Here is a 20,000-nt window from a genome sequence, read left to right as displayed (position 1 = left end):
CAGCCCTGCCTCTCTCTCTCTCTCTCTCTCTCTGTGTGTCTGGATATTGTGCAGTCCTGCCTCTCTCTCTGTGATTATAATGTGGGTGCCAATGTGCAACACTAGTGCTGGGGAAGGGGAGAGAGGGAAGGAGGGGAGCAGTGAGGGGTTAGGGAATGATGAAGGGAGAAAGAGGACGGAGAGAAGTGACAGTTGATAGGTTGAGGGATGGAAACAAGTTGATAGGTGGAGGGCCGGAAGAGAGTTGATAGGTGGAGGGATGGAAGCGAGTTGATAGGTGGAGGGACGGAAGCGAGTTGATAGGTGGAGGGACAAAAGCGAGTTGATCGGTGGTGATGAGAAAAGGGGAAGAGTTTTGGAGGAGGGGCGGGAGTTGAGAGGAGAAACAGTAGGAGACAGTAGGAGAAACAGTAGGAGTAGGAGAAAGAGGACACAGAGTTGATATTAGGGAGAAAGAGAAAGGTGCATGAGTTGATAAGGAAGGAGGGAGAAGGGAGCTGTACCCATATGTTGGTGTGTCTCTGGAGACCCATGATGCTGTGCTGTCCTGTCCCTCTACCTCCCTCCCTTCCTCTTGCCCCACCAGCTATTTTTAGACCTCAGCTCAGCCATGAATCAAAGCAGTGAATCAAAGCCTATCAAACAGGAGCGTGATCCGGGATACAAAAGAGCCCTGGCTTCCACACCTTATCAACCAGAAAGACACACACATAGGTAGAGGACACCCACACACACAATCAAATGAGGCTCATATATAGGCACACAGACACGCACAAAAAAATACACACATACACACTTGCTTTTACTCCCATCCTATCCCAGTGAAATGCCACTTTAATCTACACCGCTATACACATTCTTGTACAGCTAATCTAATATGTTTATAGCATGCATGACTTCAAAATGATCCGGGTTGAAGGGCCATTGGATTCCCTCAAGCTGTAGTTTAACTGCTTACACAAACACTGAAGGAGACTTCCCCTGTCTAGACAATAGCATTATAAAAACACAACGTATCATCGCTGTCGGAAGGAAACCTCTGAACTCCATATTTGTCCATTTTTTATTGCCCATTTGTTTTTATTGCCAGTCTAAGATAGAACGAGTGGACCATTATACACGTTGCCATAGACATACAGCCATGTCATAGCAACGTGAAATGTGTTTTATGTGTTAATACAATGTCTTCACGTTCCTTAAATAAATGATTCTCCTAAGCACTGCGTGCTTGGCCTCTGCGGAGAAAGTGTAATTATCCTAATTTATCCTAACCCAAGAATGTGAATCATTTAAAAAAGGAAATCAGGCTGATCTGGTCTTAAGACCTGGTCCATTCGTTTTCATACAAATCCTTGATATATACACTATGTATACAAATGTATGTGGACAACCCTTCAAATGTGTGGATTCGGCTATTTCAGACACACCCGTTGCTGACAGGTGTATAAAATCGAGCACACAGCCATGCAATCTCCATAGACAAACATTGGCAGTAGAATGGCCAGTACTGAAGAGCTCAGTGACTTTCAATGTGGCACCATCATAGGATTCCACCTTTCCGACAAGTCAGTTTGTCAAGTTTCTGCCCTGCTAGAGCTTCTCCGGTCAACTGTAAGTGTTGTTATTGTGATGTGGAAACGTCTTTGTGCAACAACGGCTCGGCCGTGAAGTGATAGGCCACACAAACTCACGGAACGGGGACCACCGAGTGCTGAGGTACGTAGCATGTAAAAATGGTCTGTCCACAGTTGCAACACTCACTACCGAGTTCCAAACTGTCTCTGGAAGCAACGTCAGCACAAGAACTGTTCGTCGGGAGTTTCATGATGAGTTTTCATGGCCGAGCACACACAAGCCTAAGATTACCAATGCCATGAGTCGGCTGGAGTGGTGTGAAGTTTGCCACCATTGGACTCTGGAGCAGTGGAAACACGTTCTCTGGAGTGATGAATCACACTTCACCATCTGACAGTCCAAAGGACAAATCTGGGTTTGGCGGATGCCAGGAGAACACTACCTGCCCCAATGTATAGAGCCAACTGTAAATTTTGGTGGCTGCGGAATAATCGTCTGGGGCTGTTTTTCATGGTTTGTGCTAGGCCCCTTAGTTCCAGTGAAGGGAAATCTTGTTCGGTGTAGAACAACTTAACTGGCCTGCACAGAGCCCTGACCTCAACCCCATCGAACACCTTTGGGACGAATTGGAACGCCGACTGCGAGTCAGGTCTAATCGCCCAACTTCAGTACCCAACTTTACTAATGCACTTGTAACTGAATGGAAGCAAGTCCCCGCAAGCAATGTTCCAACATCTAGTGGAAAGCCTTCCCAGAAGATCGGAGGCTGTTATAGCAGCAAAGGGGGGGGGGACCAACTCCATATTAATGCCCATGATTTTGGAGTGAGATGTTCAACAAGCAGGTGTCCACATACTTTTGGGCACGTAGTCCATGTATTCCAGTGCATTATACAGTATAACAACAAGGACAAGCTATAAATAGTTCAGGGCTTTTTGAACTGAATTAAAGCGAAACAATATCCATCAAAGATAAATGATTCAAGTTTAAAGCCTGCCTGAAGAATTGATCCGAGGACGTGATGGATATCACCTTGGGGGCTCCCAACCCCCCCCCCCCAAAGGCCACTGCCCCATGGCAATATGTTTAGAATTGCAGGAAATTAGCTCTAAAACAACCACATTAAACATTTTCTCACGGCGTCATGGCAAAATGTGTAGAATAGCTTGAGATTAGCTATAAAGCTGCACATTTTCTCTTTCCCCCATGGCAAAATGTGTAGAAATGTAGGAAGTTAGCTATTTCCCCATAACACACTCACACATTGATGGGAGAGTGTATGTGTGTGTGCTTTTGTCAGATTACTGTGATCAATTCAGAAGTTAATGGAGACAGGTAAGCAGAACCTTGAAAAGATAGGATGAGTGGGATGGAGGAGGTGAAAGGAATAATACATGAGAGGAGGAAGTAGAGAGAAATAGATCTTTCTTTGAAGCCTGCTGTCAGCGATGTTCACAGAGCGGAGTGAGTGTCTGCTCAGGCAAAACATCATAAAGAGTCATAAAGAGAGGTGGCGAAAGACTGAAAGAGAGTGGGATAGAGAGAAACACACATGTAATTAGGGATAGTGAGAAAGAGAGAGGGGAAAGGGAGAAAAATTGAGAAGAGTGAAAGAAAGAGACAGACAGACATACATACATACATGCAGATGTAGGTTCTTAATTTGATCACCCTGATGCAGGAGAATTTCCTGCATGTATTTTAAAATGTGTGGTATATTTGACATTTAAAAAGACTTCTGAAGTTTGTAATTTCCACTTTGAAATTTTAGACTTGATTTCCCCTTGTGAAAAATGTATCAACCACTACAAAAATATCCATTCATTATAATCCACATAATAATTCACATTTCCTGTTCCTGCTTTATTTTCCTGCTGTGCCAAACTGGTCAAACAAAGATCCTACATCTGTACAGTACATGACGCTAGCTATGTACAATGCTTAATTAATTACTTTCTTATGGAGAGTTAAAAAACCCAAGAGATTGAAGGAAATTATGGTCATAGTGTATTTCATAGCTCTTGAAATGTTATTTTCTGGTTTCTCCACCTCTAAAAACAGCAAGTGCTCTGACAATCTGGTAACACACTATATATAACACAGAAAATGTGTCTCTGCGCAGGGCTCCAGTCTCCGACCATTTAGTCAGAGACTGAAAAAGTTAGTAGTACTAGTGCCACCAGGGGAAAATGCCAGTCTGGACCCCTGTGTGTGTGTGTGTGTGTGTGTGTGTGTGTGTGTGTGTGTGTGTGTGTGTGTGTGTGTGTGTGTGTGTGTGTGTGTGTGTGTGTGTGTGTGTGTGTGTGTGTGTGTGTGTGTGTGTATGTGTGTGCGTGTGTATGTGTGTGCGTGTGTGCGTGTGTGTGTGTGTGTGTGTGTGTGTGTGTGTGTGTGTGTGTGTGTGTGTGTGTGTGTGTGTGTGTGCGCGTGCGCGCGTGTCATTTTGCGTGGGTGTAAGATGGGAGACAGATGGGATTCACACCCTGTCTGATCTGACACTATGTACCATGGAGGAGGGATCAAGAAGTGTGAGTGTCGAATGTTCAATCCCAGTGCCAGGCACTAGTTTTTTATTATTTTGTTTGAACCCTATTCCAAACCATAACTCTGTACCTTAACCATTCTGAAGTCATACATAAATTTAACCTTCAAAATGTGACGTTTGTGGACAAACGTCGGATTTTGAGGTGAGACAGAGAGTTTTTTGCCTCTACAGACTGTGTGTGTGTATGTGTGTTTGTGTGTGTTTTTGCAGGTGTGCATGTGGGTACGAGTGAGTAAGTGTGTGTGTTTGTTTGCATGTGTGTGACAGAGAGTCAGAGACAGGTAACTTAGCACCTTTCTTCCCCATCACAAGGGTGAAAATGAGTTGTGTACCAGACTGTGCAGAGACTAAAGTTGTGATTTACAAATTCTAATGGAATGTAGATGTTCTTCCTCTTTTCCCACAAAGAGATGTGACCTCTCCTTGCGAGGTGAAGACTAGGTCTTATCTGAGGCTCCCCTGTGTGTTGCGGAAAACAACCGTAGCTTAACCCAGCACTTAGTTCCACTGGGAGACCGTCAGGTGTCTAGCTATCTGTTTCTGCTCTACCGGACAAGCGACAGCAGCTCGTTGAGCGACAGCAGCTCGTTGAGCGTCAGCAGCTCGTTGAGCGACAGCAGCTCATTGAGCGACAGCAGCTCGTTGAGCAGCAGATGCTTGTTGGGTGTAATGCTCTGTGTTCGCTGGTTTAAAATGGTCGTTGCCGGAGAGTGATCACACACAGTCGTGTGTGTGTTCTGTGGTGTGTGTGTGGTGTGTGTGTGCGTGCGTGTTGTTTGTGTGTATGGTGTGTGTGTTCAGTGTGTGCGTGTGTGCGTGCGTGTGCGTGCGTGTTGTTTGTGTGTGATGTGGAATGTCTTAGTAACAATACCTAGAATGACTGAATGAACCACACAATGCAACCATACAATGCAACAACAGTAGCCAAAACACCAATTGGTCTTCAACCTCAGCAGTTACTTTAAATTAAGTGAAAATCGATGTAGCCCGTAAACAATGCAGGAGCCAGCAAATTCGTCCAGCAAGCTCTAACTATGAACGAACCAAACACTGAAAGTCAATTTAGCTCTTCTGCATACAATGCCAGCAAACTGCCTCCGGCTCTTGTCCTCTCCCCCATTCTCTCACAAGGGGCTTGGATGGATTTACTGGCTCAAGTGGAGAAAGTTCATCAACAAACTAAAATAAAAAACTGCCTTCAATGACCCTGGGTGCCAGCCAAACGGGGGGATTGTCAACGTTAGCGTCGTGACCTTGCAGAGGAACGGAAATGACGATTACCTGGGTGAATTACTGCGTATAGGAGCCGTTTGCAGTCAGTTTTACTTTACCTCAGCACTACTTTTCTCCAGGATACAGTAAAAGTGTGTTTCAGCAGAGAATTTACCCTCCATATATCAGGGGAGAAATACTGTTACTGCCATCATGGCAAACACAGCATTGATTGAGGAATTCTCTCCCTCTCTCGCTCTCTGTTTTTCAGCTTTTCTCAGTGTTTTGTCTCTTTCTTTCTCCTTCTTTCCTTCCAAATGATTTTTATCTCACCCAATTCAGCTTACAGTGCAACTGGCAACAGCTACTGTCAAGCTCCACCAGGTCTTTGTTAAAGTATTTAATGGTCCAATGCAGCGGTTTTTATCTCAATATCTGGGTAACAATGAAGTACATTAGTGTGATTGTTTTCAATTCATCTTTTCGCTTGAGTTCCAAATATCTCTAACGGTCGCCCCCAGCGTGAGCTAATTTAGGAGCGTGATGTCAGAATGCATTCACTGTTCCAAAATGTGATTGTTACACAAATCACACCGGTTTGAGCGTACACTGCAGGGATCACTGTAGAATAATCACGCCTGTGTATTAGCGCTTGTCAAAGGGTTAAAATGGTCTGAAATAAACAAAAATAGCTTCTTAGCTGAATGCAATTTCTCAAGCAAGACATGATGTCACCAGAAGGTGCAACATTCCCACCCAGCCAAACAAGCTCTGGCACTAAAACTGTATTACAGAACTGTTACCATTTCACAGTATTATTCCAACCTCATAGAGTGGAAATACAGTGCATTTGGAAAGTATTCAGACCCTTTCACTTTTTCCACATTTTGCTACTTTACTTCCTTATTCTAAAATGGACTAAATTGTTGTTCCCCCTCATAAATCTATACAAAATACCCCATTATGACAAAGAACAACATGTTTTTAGAAAAGTTAGCAAATGTATATAAAAAAAATGTAAATATGATATCTACATAAGTATTCAGACCCTTTACTCAGTACTTTGTTGAAGCACCTTTGGCAGAGAAAACAGCCTTAAATATTCTTGGGTATGATGCTACAAGCTTGGCACACCTGTATTTGGGTAGTTTCCCCCATACTTCTCTGCATATCCTCTCTATCAGGTTGGATGGGGAGCGTCGCTGCAAAACTATTTTTAAGGTCTCTCCAGAGATGTTAGATCGAGTTCAAGTCGGGGCTCTGGCTGTGCCACTCAAGGATATTCGGAGGCTTGTCCCGAAGCTACTCCTGCGTTGTCTTGGCTGTGTGCATAGCGTCATTGTCCCGTTGAAAGGTGAACCTTCGCCCCAGGCTGAGGTGGTGAGCGCTCTGGAGCAGGTTTTCATCAAGGATCTCTCTATACTTTGCTCCATTCATCCTTCCCTCGATCCTGACTAGTCTCCCAGTCCCTGCCACTGAAAAACATCCCAACAGCACGATGCTGCCACCACCATGCTTCAGATGTGACACTTGGCATTCAGTCTGTAGCTGTTTAAGTACTTTAGTCTAGTAAACTCGACGAGAACCACCAGGTGGTACTTTGAAAAATCCATTCTAACGAACACTTCCTCTGGCAGATCCATTCTAACAGACCCTCCGAGACAGAAAAGCTACAGCTACAAAGACATTGTGGCTTCTGGGGACACAATCAGAGACTTCTGATTAACTACTCTCCACAGACTGATCGAGTGATTTCAACAAAGCGAGGCGACAAAGACATACAATCGTAAATATGTACTTTGCATTTCTAATTCCGAATGAGCGGTTGCTGGGGTGCTAAATATCCATATTTACGATGAGCGTATTATTCAACTGTATTTCCGATAGATGAATTCCTTTGTCTCTCCTTCTCCCGCTCTTTCTTACGTGCCCCTGCCTTTTCAAGCCATCATATCGGGTTAGTCCACTAGGGACTTTTCATTGCATTATGTAGGAATCAATGTGTAATCTATCCTGTTTGTGTGTTTATATATTTCTGCGTTATTATTTAGTTAGTTAGTAAATAAATAATTAAGCCAATTTGTATATTGCGACATTCAGAATGAGACTGATGATGTAAGAGATATTTATATCTTTAGAGTTTAGGTGGAAGATAGTAACTTGTTAAATATACTTTTCCTGTGGTGCTACAAGATTACAAATGAGTTAATTGATACATGATTAATTTAATTTAATTTAATTAATTTGATAAAATAACAGTCAAACACATTAATGATAGTCACAACAAGACACCTGTCTCGAAGCTCTACGGACAATTCCTCATGGCTTGGTTTTTGCTCTGACATGCACTGTCAACTGTGGGACCTTATACTGACAGGTGTGTGCCTTTCCAAATCATGTCCAATATATTTTGATTGTAATAACACTTTTTTGGTTAGTACATCATTCCATGTGTTATTTCATAGAATTGATGCCTTCACTATTATTCTACAATGTAGAAAATAGCCAAAATAAAGACAAACCCTTGAATGAGTAGGTGTGTCCAAACTTTTGACTGGTACTGTACATTTGCAAAAATGTCTAAAAACCTGTTTACACTTTGTCATTATGGGGTATTGTTTGTAGATTGATGAGGGGAAAAACCTATTTCATCCATTTTAGAATAAGGCTGTAATGTAACAAAATGTGGAAAAAGTCAATACGTCTGAATACTTTTCGAATGCACTGTACATAGGCACATGAAAATCACATTTTTGACTACACTGCTGCTCTCTCTGAACCACCCATACCGGATCCGAGATAATTGTCATCAGCAACGCTGAATAGCATAGCGCCACAGTCAAATAATATTACTAGAAAATATTCATAATCATGAAATCACAAGTGCAATATTGCAAAACACAGCTTAGCCTTTTGTTAATCCACCTGTCGTCTCAGATTTTGAAATTATGATGCTTTACAGCGAAAGCAATACAAGCGTTTGTGTAAGTTTATCGATCGCTCGATAAAACAATAAGTACACTTAGCATCAGGTAACTTGGTCACAAAAATCAGAAAAGCAATCAAATGAATCGTTTACCTTTGATGATCTTCGGATGTTTTCACTCACGAGACTCCCAGTTAGAGAACAAATGTTCGTTTTGTTCCATAAAGATATTTTTTATATCCAAATACCTCCGTTAGTTTGGTGCGTTATGCCCAGGAATCCACCGGAAAGAGCGGTCACGACAACGCAGACAAAAATTCCAAATTATATCCATAATGTCCACAGAAACATGTCAGACGTTTTTTATAATCAATCCTCAGGGTGTTTTTCAAATGTCTATTCGATAATATATCAACCGGAACAGTTGGCTTTTCACTAGGACCGGGAGTAACAATGGCCGCCTTTCTCTTTTGCGCACAATTCACTCTGAGAGCCCCCACCTATCCACTTACGCAATGTGGTCGTTCACACTCATTCTTCAAAATAAAAGCCTGAAACTATGTCTGAAGACTGTTGACACCTTGAGGAAGCGATAGGAAAAGGAATCTGGTTGATATCCCTTTAAATGGAGCAATGGGAGGCTATGGAACATGAATAGAAGCCACTTCCTGGTTTGATTTTTCTCAGGGTTTCGCCTGCAATATCAGTTCTGTTATACTCACAGACAATATTTTGACAGTTTTGGAAACTTTTGAGTGTTTTCTATCTGTCAATTATATGCATATTCTAGCATCTGGTCCTGAGAAATAGGCCTTTTACTTTGGGAATGTTATTTTCCAAACATAAAAATAGTGCCCCCTAGCTTCAAGAGGTTTTAAGCACTATTTACAGAAAATCCTCCAAAGTCCACATCTCAGAGCATGTTTGGCTCATTTGGAGCAGCATACAAAAAAAAAACGTTTTCCACCAGCAAGTCAAGCTGAGAGGGATTGTGTATATATCAGGCCGGCCGTGAAATCATAAACTAATTTGGGGCTATTAGTGTTGAGCTAGTAATGAAATGAAAGTTGTGAGCCGTTGAGTCAGGTTCTGTCAGAGGGGGAGATTTTACCACAGAGGTCATCCAAAACACTGAGCACCACACAAACCTGATTGGTAATTGTACAGTAAAAGTGGCAAAACACTCACGGTTCAGATTTGACAACTGCAAGAGAGAAGCCTTGTCATCCCATGTCAACCTTCTGTCTACGAGTCATACGGAGAGTGTACTTTTTACTGGCGCAGCCCAATTACCCAGAGGTTGCTTTGGACCCTTTGACCTCTAAATGTAACAACACAAGGGACTGAACACAGACACAACCACGTGCATACTCACACATAATGCATGGTCTGACCTACCTGAAAACCTCTCTTTCATAACATACATGTAAAAGTATCTTAACAGGCCAAAGAGGAATAGACCACAACAGCCATATTAAGACATTAAGCCATATTAAGGCATATTTAGGCTTTCTTTTAATTACAAAAGCTTTATTATGATGAAATATCTATTCATTACCCTTAGTGTCTCAAATCAAAACTGCACTAGTTTACCGCAAATTAAACCAATACATTATCGTGATTAAAATGAACTAATATTGTCGTGATTAAATATGTATTAATAAATTACCCTTGGGTTGCACTCAAGTAATGGACTGGCTATACTAAAAAGATTCAAACATAAGCATTGAGCAATGTTCAGACTAATCAATGATTTTACCTAATCACCATACAAAAAATGCATATTACTACAAGATTGATGATTGGTCCAATTGACCAAGGTCTTCTGATTATTTCTGGTCTCTTACTGTAATTATTGGATGATTATTTACACTGTGTGCAGAGGCAGGACTGTGTGTGTTGTCTTTTTTCTAAACCCAGTCATCCATTTGTGACTTATCCCACCAATTAGCACGGGATCTGGGTATCCAATGGTGGAAACCATGGAAAACACAGCACAGCAATCCTTCCCAATAGTGCTCTGGCTCTCTGCCAGGGACCACCGTCGACTCCGCCAATTATAAGGCTACAGGTCAAAGGTTAGGAACGCTAGAATGCCTGGGGCACAGACGACACACACATACAGTTTATTGGACAGACATAGCACTTATGAGAGAAACGAATGAGTCATCAGTAATCGTGGAAGAAAAGATTGTCCAATAGCACAATATATATTTAATAGAAGAGGATATCACCGTTTCTTACAGATAGGGGACCCCTGTCTGTCGTATAGCTCTCTATTTAGAACAGTGGTTAAAATAATTGTGTCTGTTTCCAGACCATTCTCGTATTGACTGTCTAGCCACGCCATGGACTGTCTAATTGGGCTGTGTGCTGTCACTACCTGGGTACTAATGTGACTATCATAAACTAATCTCTGCTGTCTGATGAGTCTAATGGGTGCAATCACGTACACACACACGCGCACGCACACACACACACACACACACACACACACACACACACACACACACAGCCAAAAGTGTGACCACGGTGAACTGATATCCCCTATGGGATAAGTCCCAACACATGTCCCCTCTGCTCTGTCTGTTGTGGACTATGTCTGTATCACTTCACAGAGGTGGACTCAGACTGTGTCACTGATTTCATCCTCAACACGCCACATCATGTCACACTGCCATTATTACTCTGTATCACTCACACATGGCACCCTATTCCCTATTTAGTGCACTAGTTTTAACAGGGCCCATTGGTCCCCGGTCAAAACTCATGCACTATATAGAGATAGGGTGCCATTTGGGATGTAGTTTCATATGGTATTCCACTCATATGGTATTAACCCCCTTCTCTGGACCTACTCCTATACAACATCACATAGATATGACTGACTGTTTCAACTCCATCACTCCATCCCTCAACCCCTCACACATCTTTCTCCTCTGGTTAGAGAATCATCACATACCTAACCTGTAAGACATGTCCTATGTCTCAATCCTCTCTAGGTGGTAAATGGGTCAGTCCAGAAAAACAGCTGCTGCCCCCGGAAACAAGCACATGCACGCACGTGCACACACATACACGCACAGACACAAACACACACACACACAGACACAAGCATGCACACATACACACACACACAGTGAGAGGATGTAAGGATAGGCAACAGGATAGAAACAAAACCAGGGACAAACAGAGAAAAGCGTATTCCCTGATTGATTGATTGAGAGGGATAAAAGAGTGCAAGCTCATCCCTCTCTTTCATGTTGCTGGGAGAATAAAGCCCTAATGGATGGCAGGTGTGGAGGCCATACACATAATGAAGCTGGAAAGCAATAGGACATAGTGTCTGTCTGTCTGTTCAAACCTTCCACTCAGGAGAAATAAGGATAGAGATTATGAAAACATACTGAAACAATGGATCATACAGGTACCGTTGGATGGATTATTATGATAAAGGGTTGTTCAAGATACAGGTTTCCTTTTCTCAGGTAGGATCAGGTAGGATCAGGTAGGATCAGGTTCCCTTTATTATTTTGGTTAGGTCAGGGAGTGACATGGGTGATGTATGTGTTTTTTACTGTCTAGGGGTTTTGTATGTTTATGGGGTTGTTTACTATCTAGGTGTTTTGTATGTCTATGGTTGCCTAGATTGGTTCTCAATCAGAGGCAGCTGTTTATCGTTGTCTCTGATTGGGAACCATATTTAGGCAGCCATATTCTTTGGGTAATTTGTGGGTTATTGTCTATGTCTAGTTGCCTGTGTTTGCACATTTATATTAAAGCTTCACATTCGTTTTGTTATTTTGTATAGTTTGTTTAGTGTCCGTCTTTATTAAAAGTAACATGTATTCATATCACGCTGCGCCTTGGTCTCCTCCATTCAACGAACATGACAGAATAACCCACCAAACCAGGACCAAGCAGCGTGAAAGGGAGGAACAGCGCTCGGTGGAGAGATGGACCTGGGACGAAATACTGGACGGTAAAGGATCCTGGACGTGGGAGGAGATACTGGCAGGAGAGGATCGCCTACCATGGAGGCAGATGGAGTTAGCACGGGAGGAACGGCGACGATATAAGGGTACACGGCTAGCACGGAAGCCCGAGAGGCAGCCCCAATATTTTTTTGGGGGGTGGCACACGAGGAGATTGGCTGAGTCAGGTAGGAGACCTGAGCCAACTCCTCGTGCTTACCATGGGGAGCGTGTAACTGGTCAGGCACTGTGTTATGCAGAGATGCGCACGGTGTCTCCAGTGTGCATTTCTAGCCCGGTGCGCTATATTCCAGAATGAGCATCCAGCCAGGAATGAGGGTGCCGGCTCAGCACTCCTGGTCTCCAGTGTACCTCCTTGGACCAGGATATCCTGCGCCGGCTCTGCGTACTGTGAGTCTGCACAGCCCAGTGCGTCCTGTGCCAGCGCCCTGCGCTTGCAGGGCGAGTATAAACATCCAGCCAGGTTGTGTCAGCTCTACACTCCAGACCTCCAGTACGCCTCCACAGCCTAGTACGTCCTGTGCCTGCTCCCCACACTCGCCCTGAGGTGCGTGTCCCCAGCCCAGTACCACCAGTGCCAACACCACGCACCAGGCTTCCTGTGCGTCTCTAGAGCCCTGTACGCCCTGTTCCTCCTCCCCGCACTCGCCCTGAGGTGCGTGTCCCCAGCCCAGTAACACCAGTGCCAACACCACGCACCAGGCTTCCTGTGCGTCTCTAGAGCCCTGTACGCCCTGTTCCTCCTCCCCGCACTCGCCCTGAGGTGCGTGTCCCCAGCCCGGTACCCCCAGTGCCGGCACCACGCGCCAGGCCTATAGTGCGCCTCGGCGGTCCAGTATGCCCTGTTCCTCCTCCCCGCACTCGCCATGATGTGCGTGTCCCTAGCCCGGTACCACCAGTGGCGAGTATAAACATCCAGGCCTACAGTGCAACTCGCCAGTCCAGAGCGTCCGGCGACAGTACCCAGTCCAGAGCGTCCGGCGACAGTACCCAGTCCAGAGCGTCCGGCGACAGTCTACAGACCGGAACCTACCACGACGGGTCACAGTCCGGAATCTACCACGACGAGTCATAGTCCGCATCCGCCAGAGTCTCCCTCCAGTCCGCATCCGCCAGAGTCTCCCTCCAGTCCGCATCCGCCAGAGTCTCCCTCCAGTCCGCATCCGCCAGAGTCTCCCTCCAGTCCAGAGGCGCCACTCACGTCCTCTAGTCCGTGGTCGGCGGTGAGGGTTCCCGCTCCAGAGACATTAAGTAAATCTGGCACTGCAGGATTTGAGTCCTGGCGGCGTAGTGTGTTACTGATGGTAGGCTTTGTTACTTTGGTCCCAGCTCTCTGCAGGTCATTCACTAGGTCCCCCCATGTGGTTCTGGGATTTTTGCTCACCGTTCTTGTTATTATTTTGACCCCACGGGGTGAGATCTTGCGTGGAGCCCCAGATCGAGGGAGATTATCAGTGGTTTTGTATGTCTTCCATTTCCTAATAATTGCTCCCACAGTTGATTTCTTCAAACTAAGCTGCTTACCTATTGCAGATTCAGTCTTCCCAGCCTGGTGCAGGTCTACAATTTTGTTTCTGGTGTCCTTTGACAGCTCTTTGGTCTTGGCCATAGTGGTGTTTGGAAGACAGTGTGACTGTTTGAGGTTGTGGACAGGTGTCTTTTATACTGATAACAAGTTCAAACAGGTGCCATTAATACAGGTAACGAGTGGAAATTTTCCACCATAATTTGCAAATAAATTCATAAAAAATCCTACAATGTGATTTTCTGATTTTTTTTTTTCTAATTTTGTCTGTCATAGTTGAAGTGTACATATGATGAGAATTACAGGCCTTTCTCATCTTTTTAAGTGGGAGAACTTGCACAATTGGTGGCTGACTAAACTTTTTTGCCCCACTGTATATGTGAATATGTGAAAAGAATTTACATTTGCTACATAAAACAAGATATTGTATTTACATAACATGAATATAAAGTATACAAATATGACTGAATAGAATGACTGAATAAATTCCAACCACGAGCTAACATGGAAGATTGTTAGCCAAAGCAAATTGACTTGCAGAAATAGCTAGCTATCTGAACATGTACACAGAGTCTTGGCAAACTATGCATACATGAAGTGTTTACACAAGCATATTACCTCATAAAAAAAACTTTAAAAACTTAAAATCTTAACACTCAAAAGAGTGAGCTAGATATCTTCTGTTCAAAATGAAGCTAAATTTCAACCAAAGCGGGAGCTAGCATTCAATGTAATGCCAATACTGATTTATTGGCTTAATTAGCCTAGCACGTTAGCAGACTTTAGACGCCCTTCATTCTTTAAAAAAAAAAAAGTGCACCTGAAAATTGAGGTGTTATTGAATAACTCCATTGGCGCAAATACACTTCCTTGTGTGAAAAATACTAAATGAAGTGTTACTGCATAACACTAAAAGTGTTAATTATCTAACACTGACAAAGTGTAGCAGCGTTCGCACTAAGCACACTGTTAATTAAACACTTGAAAGTGTGGACGCATATACACACTGGCACACTGTTGATTCAACACTGAAGAATTGTCTGAAAATCTATTGCTTAAAACAGATCAATATATTGGGTTTATTAAAATACAATATTGATGTGAGTGATTCATTTTCACACACTGTAGATAACAGTAGAACAAGCTTATAATTTCCAGTCTGGTGTGATCGCTTGGTAAAAGTTGCAGCGTGTACAGTTTAAAAATAACTAATTTAGCAAAGTACAGGTGATCAGAACACAAGTGTGACACATGTGAGTAGGGAGTACATTTTATGCATTAGTCTTCAAAATACAACAACATATTTCAGCATATTGATTGTGAATTTGGACATTTAAAACCAGTGTTTTGACACTCGGCTATAAATCAAAAATACATGACAACAGGAAGCAGCAACATTACAAATGTTTTAGTAATATAAATGGTACTTTTAAGATTATATTTCAACAGAAATCTAATTAATCAGGTAAAACTACTGAATGAGCACAAAGATGTGCTATGATTTTTTGATTTATTGAGTGAAATCGTGAAAACACCTTTGTCTCGTGAAAACACGTTTGTAAGTGTGAAGGTGGTACCATGTAACAACAGGTCAAGATCACTGACATATTTTCTGTTGTCTTCACGGAATGGAGTCGTCCAATGTAGTGGTACTTCACATGTACCTACTTATCTACCTGGAAATAGACACAACTTCATTTTACAGCCATGTTACTAAATACATACCATAACTACAGGAATATACTTGGTACACTTATGTCTACACAATAACAATCATAAAGAGGGATAATCGACCTGCAAGTGTTTGGTATTAACAATGTCTTCATTTTACAGCTCTCTTTACCACCTATCTACCCTGTAAGTGTCGATGTGGTAAAATGTAACAAAAGGGTAAGATCATGGACAGACTTGCTGTTGTCGTCATGGGATGGAGTCGTCCAATGCACAAGTAACTACATTGTACCTACGTGGAAACAGGCACCACTTCATTTTACAGCCCTCTTACCACGAACGTACAGTACATTTGGAAAGTATTCAGACCCCTTGACTTTTTCCACATTGTGTTACGTTACAACCTTATTCTAAAATTGATTAAAATGTTTTTTTTACCTCAACAATCTACACACAATACCCCATAATGACAAAGAAAAAACATAAGTATTCATACCCTTGAATCAGTACTTAGTTAAAGCACCTTTGGTAGAGATTAGAGCCTTGTGTCTTCTTGAGTATGACGCTACAAGCTTGGCACACCTTTATTTGGGGGTTTCTCCCATTCTTCTCTGTCAGGTTGGATGGGGAGCATTGCTGCACAACTATTTTCAGGTCTCTCCAGAGATGTTCGATCGGGTTCAAGTTTGAGGTCCTGAGCGCTCTGGAGCAGGTTTTCATCAAGGATCTCTCAGTACTTTGCTCCACTCATCTTTCCCTCAATCCTGATTAGTCTCCCAGTTCGTGCCGCTGAAAAACATCCCCACAGCATGACGCTGCCACCACCATGCTTCACCGTAGCGATGGTGCCAGGTTTCCTCCAGATGTGACGCTTGGCATTCAGTCCAAAGAGTTTAATCTTGGTTTCATCAGATCAGAGAATCTTGTTTCTCATGGTCTGCGTCCTTTAGGTACCTTTTGGCAAACTCCAAGCGGGCTGTCATGTGCCTTTTACTGAGGAATGGCTTCTGTCTGGCCGCTCTACCATAAAGGCCTAATTGGTGGAGTTCTGCAGAGATGGTTGTCCTTCTAGAAGATTCTGCCAACTAAACATAGAAACTCTGGAGCTCTGTCAGATTGACCATCAGGTCCTTGTTCACATCCCTGACTAAAGCCCTTCTCCCCTGATTGCTCAGTTTAACAGCATTAGGAAGAGTCTTGTTGGTTCCAAACGTCTTCAATTTAAGAATGATGGCGGCCACTGTGTTCTTGGGGACCTTCAATGCTGCAGAAATGTTTTGGTACCCTTCTCCAGATCTGTGCCTCGACACAATCCTGGCTTGGTTTTTGCTCTGACATGCACTGTCAACTGTGGGACCTTATATAGACAGGAGTTTGCCTTTCTAAATCAAGTTGTAGAAACATCTCAAGGATGATCAATGGAAACTGGATGCACCTGAGCTCAATTTCGAGTCTCATAGCAAAGGGTCTGAATACTTGAAATAAGGTATTTCAGTTTTTAATTTTTAATACATTTGCAAAAATAAGTAAAAACCTGTTTTCGCATTGTCATTGGGGTATTGTGTGTAGATTGATTTGTATTTTATTTTAAATAGGCTGTAATGTTTCAATGTGGAAAGAGGGAAAGGGTCTGAATTCTTTCCGAATGCATTGTACATGGTAATTAAAGGTAAAGTATATAGAAACAACAGGAGAGAATATCAATACAAGAGGATGACTTGAAGGTATTTATTTAGTAATTTGTTGGGAATAAATGATAAATTACCATGTATGTTCTTTGGTGTTTCCTATGTATCTACCTAGTAAATCATTTGTAATTAACGGGCTGTAAAATGAAGTGTTACCCATAACGGTGCTTGGAGTAGTGCACCTCCATCACAACATCCAAGCAAACCCAAAGAGCTTCGTGAGTTACAAGCCACTTGGGAGTACTCCATAGTCATATGAAGATCTACATAGCAGCTGATAAGCATGATAAAGCATGATAAGCGTGTGTGTGATGGTGCCGACAGCAACATCTTACAAATTACAACCCGACTTTGCTAAGTGTAGCTTTACTTTTTCGTGCAGAAAGTTCCTGCTATTATCACATATGACCGCCAAGCACTTCTGGACATCAGTTCGACAGTTACTAACCTCGATTTGGAGTTCTCAGCTCAGCTGTTTCCTTGTTCATATCGGACCCCATTTCTTTATTCGATGGGCTACCAAAACACTGCAAGCTTAGACGCAACAGACAAGCCGGCATCCTGGTGAGACTGAGACAAAGAGAAAATCGTCCAGCAGGCCCCTCGGTTCTATTGGCAAATGTCCAGTCACTCGAGATAAGATGGATGAGCTTTGTTCGAGAGTCTGCTATCAAAGAGACTTGAAAAGCTGCAATATTATATGCCTTGCAGAGACGTGGCTGGATGACTCTATATATGTATTACAACCGTGGTTTCTCCATGCAGCGGCACGATCGTAAGAAGGCGGCCTCGTGCAAGTCCAATGGGGGAGGGTTGTGAAGAAAATCTCAAGCTTTTGCTCACCTGATATAGAAAACCTCATAGTAAGCTGCAGACCCTTTTATCTACGTAGAGAGTTCTCATCAACAATTATCATGGATGTCTCCCTCCAAAAGCCAACACCACTTTGGCACTCAACAAACTATATGGGGCCATAAACAAACAAGAAACAACTCACCCAGAGGCAGCGGTTCTGGTGCGCAAAGACTTTAACGCAAGGAGACTTAAAACCATTCTACCTCACTTCTACCAACACGTCTCCTGCACCACTAGGGGCACTAAAACTCTAGACCACTTTTACTCTACCCTCAGAAACCCATACAAGGCCCTGCCTCGTCTTCCCTTCTGAAGGAAGTACCAGTGTGTGGTCCGATGAAGCAGATGTGAGGCTGCTTAAGTAGAAACTGGGATATGTTCCAGCATTCATTCGATGGCATTGAGGAGTTTACAACAGTCACAGGCTTTATCGATAAATGCATAGACGACCTCATCCCCAAAGTGACTATACGTATGCGTAAACCTATTCTTTATTTATTTATTTATTCATCCATTGTTTTCCCCAATTTCATGGTATCCAATTTGTAGTTACAGTCTTGTCTCATCGCTGCAACTCCCATATGGACACGGGAGAGGCGAAGGTCGAGAGCCGTGCGTCCACCAAAACACAACCCAACCAAGCCAAGCCGCACTGCTTCTTGACAGAATGCCTGCTTAACCTGGAAGCCAGCCACACCAAAGTGTCGGAGGAAACACCATACACCTGACGACCATGTCAGCATGCATGCACCCAGTCCGCCAAAGGAGTTGCTGGAGAACAAAGGGACAAGGACATTCCTGCCAGCCCTCCCCTAACCCAGACGATGCTGGGTCAATTGTGCGCCACCCCACGGGTCTCCCAGTCGTGGCCGGCTGTGACAGAGGCTGGACTCGAACCAGGATTTCTAATGGCCCAGCTAGCACTGCGATGTAGTGCCTTAGACCACTGCACCACTCGGGAGGCCCTGTGTAAAACTATTAAACAGGTTAACACTCAAAATAACAGGGAGTGATCTCAAAGCAGGCGCAGACATTTTCAATCTCTCCTTGTCCCATTCTGTAAACCTAACATGTTTCAAGATTACCACCACTGTCCCTGTTCTCAACAACTGGAAGGTAACCTGCCTAAATTACTAGAGGCCCTGTACCACACAAATGTCTAATCACACCCCTCTGAGATCTTTCCACACCTGTAATGTGCAACATTTGCTTATTGTTATTTTCTAAATTCTTCAAGCTTTGTCAAATTGGCTGTTGATTATTGCTAAATCATTTTCAGGTCTTGCCATAGTGTAAATGTTCAAATAGATTTAAGTCAAAACTGTAACTCAGCACCTCAGGACATTCACTGTCATCTTGGTAAGCAACTCCAGTGTAGATTTGGCCTTGTGTTTTAGGTTATTGTCCTGCTGAAAGGTTCATTATTCTCCCAGTGCTTGGTGGAAAGCAGACTAAACCAGGTTTTCTTCTAGGATTTTGCCTCTGCTTAGCTCTATTCCTTTTCAATCCTGAGAACTCCCCCGTCCTTAATGATTACAAGCATACCCATAACATGATGCAGCCATCACTATGCTTGAAAATATGAGTGGTACTCAGTAATGTGTTGTATTGGATTTGTCACAAACATAACAATTTGTATTCAGGACTAAAAGATAATTACAGTGCTACGTTTTTTGCACTATTACTATGGTGCCTTGTTGCAAACCGGATACATGTTTGAGAACAGCAGCGTCTGGTAAGACAAGGGGCGGCGGACTATGTATTTGTGTAAATAACAGCTGGTGCACAATATCTAAGGAAGTCTCGAGGTTTTGCTCGCCTGAGGTAGAGTATATCATGATAAGCTGTAGACCATACTACCTACCTAGAGAGTTTTCATCTGTATTTTTCCTAGCTGTCTACATACCACCACAGATGGATGCTGACACTAAGACCACACTGAATGAGCTGTATTCCGCCATAAGCTAACAGGAAAACGCTCACCCAGAGGCGGCACTCCAAGTAGCCG

The 20,000-nt window shown here is 43.2% G+C and overlaps 1 protein-coding gene across 4 annotated transcripts in view; it reads right to left on the bottom strand.

The window, feature by feature from the left end:
• LOC112231003 (regulator of G-protein signaling 3) overlaps positions 1-20,000 on the bottom strand; it is a 256,295-nt gene that overhangs the window by 104,226 nt on the left and 132,069 nt on the right. The window lies entirely within an intron of this gene.

The sequence above is a fragment of the Oncorhynchus tshawytscha genome, linkage group LG33, assembly GCF_018296145.1.
Source record: "Oncorhynchus tshawytscha isolate Ot180627B linkage group LG33, Otsh_v2.0, whole genome shotgun sequence".
In the NCBI taxonomy this organism is placed as follows: Eukaryota; Metazoa; Chordata; class Actinopteri; order Salmoniformes; family Salmonidae; genus Oncorhynchus; species Oncorhynchus tshawytscha.
The sequence above is the reverse complement of the archived record's forward strand: the minus strand, read 5'-3'. Positions and strand labels throughout refer to the sequence as shown.